Source organism: Nicotiana tabacum, chromosome 24, assembly GCF_000715075.1.
Source record: "Nicotiana tabacum cultivar K326 chromosome 24, ASM71507v2, whole genome shotgun sequence".
In the NCBI taxonomy this organism is placed as follows: domain Eukaryota; kingdom Viridiplantae; phylum Streptophyta; class Magnoliopsida; order Solanales; family Solanaceae; genus Nicotiana; species Nicotiana tabacum.
In genome coordinates, this window is record NC_134103.1 from 91,611,709 (window position 1) to 91,617,708 (window position 6,000).

The following is a 6,000-nucleotide window of genomic DNA, read 5'->3' on the forward strand; positions in this document are numbered from 1 at the left end:
ATGCAACCTGCTGTCTCCATTTTGAAGGCAATAAAAGGAAGAAAGAATCATTTGCGCCAGGCAGGAAAGTAATTCATCCTTCTCAAATTTTTACATAATTACATTTGGAGACATCTCATTTTGAAACTCTTCTAGAATCTACTTTTTCTGAACCCTTCACAAGTCTGAACGATTTATACATTTAAACATCTCAACTTTAAACCAGACCTCATCATTTTCGTATCACATTAACTTTTCAACAATCACCGTACTATTTGCGTTCAAATTAATTACCTACATTTGTGCCAATATACACATACATCTTGTAACTAAAGAGTGTTAAATGTATTTAACTCCTATAGTTTCTCCAATTTCAGTAGGTTTTAAGCTAAATAACTGTTGAGCAACCAGCTTGCACCACTTCAAGCCCAAAGCAGCACACTTAAGTTGGCCCGGCTATTTATTTATACTTAGCCTTTTTTGTACTAGTTAGCCATTCTTTGTTTAATATAACATAGTAGTCATTCATTTAGTGGTTAGCCAACTTTACACTGTATAAGCAAGATATAAATATAAGAGGCCACAATTGTTAATGTTTGGCCGATCATTTTTCATTAATATCTTCTCATTTGTTTTCTCTGATGAAGAATTCTCTATAAAGTCCTAACCTCCATTAACGAGCTTCCCCTCTCTGGTCTATTTTTACTAGTTTCACATGGTATCGGAGCAGGAAATCTGTTAGATCTTGTTCATCTATGTCAAGCGGTGTTACCCCTGTTGATTCCATCCATTTTTTATTAGGATTTCTCTTCGTCGGAATTTCGTGATTCTTTTGTGGTTTTTCGGCAAATACACTATGTTTCTCTGCGATTAATTCAACTTTGCGGTGTAGATTGTACTGAATCTCTCTGGTGTTGATTGGAGGCTGAGATTTCTATTCTGTTGGAGCTAGGGTTTCCTCGATTTATCTTAGAGCTAGGATTTCCTCATTTTTCATTGCTTCACTGGGCTTCTCTACTATATAAATGACTTACTTCTTCAGGTTGCGAAGAAGGCTGGTATTTTTCATTTCTCCTTTGCATGTGTTGGATTCTTATTTCAGTATAAAGTGTTTGTCGGTGAGTTGATTGTTGTAATCATGAGTGGTTCTACTTCTTCTTCCGCATACACTCCTGAGCCTACATCTCTTTTATTCCTTCTGTCGTCTGATGTACCTGGTGTGTCACTGGTCCCTGTGCCATTTTAGGGAGTGGGTTTGGAGGTTGGAAACACAGTATGATAGTGTCGTTGTCTGCTAGGAATAAAATTGCATTTATTGATGGTTCGTGTCCTAAACCTGCTACAACTTCTTCTGATTATAAACAATGGGACCGTTGTAATAATATGGTAATATCTTGGTTAACAAGCTCATTATTACCAGATATAGCCGAAAGTATTCAATACTCTGAGACAGCTGAAAGTATATGAAAACAATAAAATAATATGTATGGTAGTGTAAATGGGACAAAAGGTTTTGAGCTAAAAAGGAAACTTGCCTCTACCTATCAAGGATCCCTTGATATTGCCTCATATTTAACCAAACTTAAGAGAATTTGGGATGAATTGGGAGTAATAACAGTCATACAAATTCTTGCAATTGTGCTACTACAGAGGGTCTCCAAAAGGAGAAACATGAGGACAAAGTCCATCAGTTCCTCATGGGATTGAATGAGGTTTATGTTGGTGTGAGAAGCAATCTGTTGATGATGCAACATCTACCATCCCTTAATAATGTCCATAACATTCTTCATCAAGATGAAAGGCAAAGACAAGTCAACTCACCTCCTCAATTTATCTCTAAAGCAACCTTTTTCAATGTGAATTCATTTAATAAAACTACTCAGCCCCAACTGAATATGCAATTCCAGGGGCAGCAGAGACAGTTTACTCAAAGAGTGAATTTTGACAATCAGTCCAGGGACTCTAATATCTTCTGCAAGTATTGCAAGAAGCCTGGGCACTTAATTGATAAGTGTTTCAAGCTTCATGGCTTTTCTGCTAACTTCAAGTTTACTAAGGGTAGAAAGGCAACTACTAATATGGTGACAGACTCTGATTTCTCTGTTTCTGAGTCTTCCAATCAAACCTCTATTACACTTGTTGCTGAAAATGCTTCTGTGGTGCCTAGGCTGACAAAGCAGCACTCTCAATTGCTATCCTTATTGCAGAAATCTCATGTCTCTGATCCTGCACCCCAACTCAATATCATGAGTTCTACCAACTTTGTTGGTACTCTATTGCCTAAGAATGTAGTATATAGTTTCAACTCTACTTTGCTAAACCAATCTGATTCCTTAACTTGGATAATTGATTCTGTTGCTTCTGATCATATGACTTCTAATAAAGAATATATCATTAATATCACACCTTTACCTATTCCTTTCCTAGTATCTCGACCAAATGGTTATAAAGTAAAAGTTACTTGCACAACTTTGTTTTGACTGATTCTATAATTCTTCAAAATGTCCTTTATCTACCTTCCTTTAAGCACAATCTCATCTCTGTGTACAAACTCACAGACCAGTTTGATTGTATAGTTCAGTTTACTAGACTTTCATGTCTCATACAGGGCCCTTCTCTGAAGAAGCCTCTGGATCTTGGTAAACTGGACAGTGGGTTTGTACAAATTCGTGTGGGAAAAGCCCTCTCAACCTCAGGTTACTTTGTCAACTGACTGCAGGAGCTTGACATCTCTGTTTGTTTCTGATCATCTTACTTGTACTGTAAATATTATTTCCCCCTCTTGTAATAAAGCTGCTATGAATAAAGTGGACATTGTTTGGCATCACAGACTTGCACATGTTCCTTTTATTAAAATGAAAAGTATTTCTGAAATTTCTTCTGATATTTCCTCTACACAGTATTTTCCATGTACTATTTATCCTATGGCTAGACAAACTAGATTACCATTTTCTGATAATTCTATTCATAGTTCTAAGCCTTTCTAACTTGTTCATATTGACACTTGGGGACCATATCACACTTCTACATATTCAGGCTCAAAATATTTCCTTACCATTGTTGATGACTTCTCTAGATGCACTTGGACTCATTTGATGGGGTACAAAAGTAATGCTTTTCCTCTCCGAAAAGTCTTTGTATTGATGGTTCAAACTCAATTTCATGTCACCATTCAAAGCATAAGGTCTGATAATGCACTAGAATTAGGGAATGGCAATGCTGCAGCTTTTTTCTTTTCTGAAAATGGCATCATTCACCAAACCAGTTGTCCCCACACACCTCAATAAAATAGTGTAGTGGAAAGGAAACATAGAACCCTCATAGAAGCCTCCAGAGCTTTACTTTTCCAATCCAAAGTACCAATAAGATTTTGGAAAGATTGTTTCCTCACAGCCACATACATCATTAACAGACTTCCCTCTAGGTTACTACAGAATAAATTACCTTATGAGTTGTTATTTGGCAAGATACCTAGCTATTCACACTTGAGGACTTTTGGTTGCCTCTGTTTTGCCACTGTTCCAATTCCTCAAAGAGACAAACTAAAACCTAGAGTTATCCCCTGTATATTTCTTGGCTATCCTTTTGCAAAGAAAGGTTATAAGTTGTATAACCTTCAGTCAAAGCAGTGTTTTGTCTTTAGAGATGTCATTTTTCATGAACAACTCTTCCCTTTCTCTTCAGATTTTTTCCTTCCAGTTGTGTCAATGTCCCCATTGTCAACCACTTCATCTTTTGTTCCAACCTATTGGTCTGAATCTGTTCTACCTTCTGCTTCTACCACTCATTCTACTCCTCTTTCAGCTTCATTCCCTTCTGATGCTCCTTCCTTCCTTTCTGATACTCCATCTTTCCCCAATGCTACTAACAACCACCCTTCACCTTCTTATGCTTCACCTTCTCCTCATCTTACTGATGCTTTCTTTGACTCTAACCCTTCTCCTTCTCCTCCTGCCACTATCAGTCATGCCACCTCTATTGCACTACTTAGAAAATCTGATAGAACACAAACTCATCCCTCTTATCTTAAGGATTACATCTATAATCTGCCTAGTTCTCTTTCCTGTTTTGCTGTCCAACCTGTAGAGTTTGAGCCATATACTTATTCTCAGGCAGCCCCTATTTTAGCTTGGCAAGATGCTATGAGAAAAGAGTTTGAAGCTCTAGAGGCTAATAACACTTGGGATATTGTTGAATTACCCCTATGTAAGAAGCCTATTAGTTGTAAATAGGTCTATAAAATTAAATACAAAGTTACTAGGGAAGTAGAAAGATACAAGGCTAGGCTTGTTATTAGAGGGGATACACAGATTTAGGGGTGGATTTCAATGAGATATTTTCTCATGTAATGAAGATGTCTACTGTCAAATGTTTGATTGATGATATTATTAAGAAGAATTGATATTTATTTTAACTTGATGTTAACAATGCATTTCTTCATGGTGAGTTGGATGAGGAGGTCTATATGAAATTACTTCCTGGCCTTTTTGTTACATCTCCTTCTTCTTCTGCCACTTTGGCTTGCAAGTTGAAAAGGTCTCTTTATGGGCTTAGACAAGCTTCGAGGCAATAGTATGCCAAATTGTCTCAAGCCCTTTATTCTAAAGGTTTTCATCATTCACTCAATGATTACTCTCTCTTTATCAAAGGGTCTCCTGGTCATCTAGTAATCTTGGTTGTTTATGTTGATGATATCATCCTCACTGGTGATGATTTGCATGAGATTTTCGCCTTAAAACAATTTCTAGATTCTGAATTTAAGATCAAAGACTTGGGTTTTCTTCATTATTTTTTGGGTATTGAGGTCACTGTATTACCTTATGGTGTTGTATTGAATCAGAAGAAGTTCACTTCTGATTTATTCAAAGACTATGATTGCTTGGATGTTCATTTTGTTGTTAGCCCATTGGAATTGAATCAGAAACTTAAAGCTGATGTTGGGGATCTTCTACCTAATCCTGAGAAATACAGAAGCCTTGTGGGGAAGTTATTGTTCTTGACTCGCACCCTGCCTGATATTTGCTTTAGTGTTCAGCATCTTAGCCAGTTTATACAGGCTCCCTGGCTTCCTCACATGATTGCTGCTCTTCATTTTCTTAGGTATCTCAAGGGTACTCCTGACCTTGGCTTTTTTTACTCTCACTCTACTGATTTTTCTATCAAGGTTTACTCTGACAGTGATTGGGCGGCTTGCCCTGACACTCGCAAATTTGTTTCTGGTTTTTGCATTTTCTTGGGTGATAGCCTTGTTGGCTGGAAGTCGAAGAAACAACATATGATTTCTCTTTCTTCCGCTGAAGCTGAGTATAGAGCTGTTAGTAAGGTTGTTGCTGAATTGGTTTGGCTATCCATATTATTGCATGATCTTACTATTAATGTTTCATTTCCTATCTCTGTCTTCTATGACAATATGGCAGCTATTCACATTGCAAAAAATATCGTCTTCCATGAGCGCACTAAGCATATTAAAGTGGACTGCCACTTCATCCGGAGTAAATTGACTGAAGTTTTCATCCAGTTATCGCATGTTCCCACCTCTGATCAGCTGGCAGATGTATTCACCAAGCCACTACTTGGTGTTCTCCATCACTCTTTTCTTGGCAAGTTGAAGGTTGTTTCCCACTCCAACTTGAAGGGGGTGTTGGGCCACCAGCTTGCACCACTTCAGGCCCAAAGCAGCACACTTAAGTTGGCCCGACTATTTATTTATACTTAGCCTTTTTTGTACTAGTTAGTCATTCTTTGTTTAATATAGCATAGTAGTCATTCATTTAGTGGTTAGCCAACTTTACACTGTATAAGCAAGATATAAATAGAAGAGGCCATCATTGTTAATGTTTGACCGGTCATTTTTCATTAATCTCTTCTCATTTGTTTTCTCTGACGAAGAATTCTCTAGAAAACCCTAACCTTCATTAACGACCTTCCCTCTCTAGTCTATTTCCACTCGTTTCACAATAACTCTTTATTTACTTCCAAGAAAGACAATGAAAATAATTTCTAGCCCTCCCTTTTACCTCT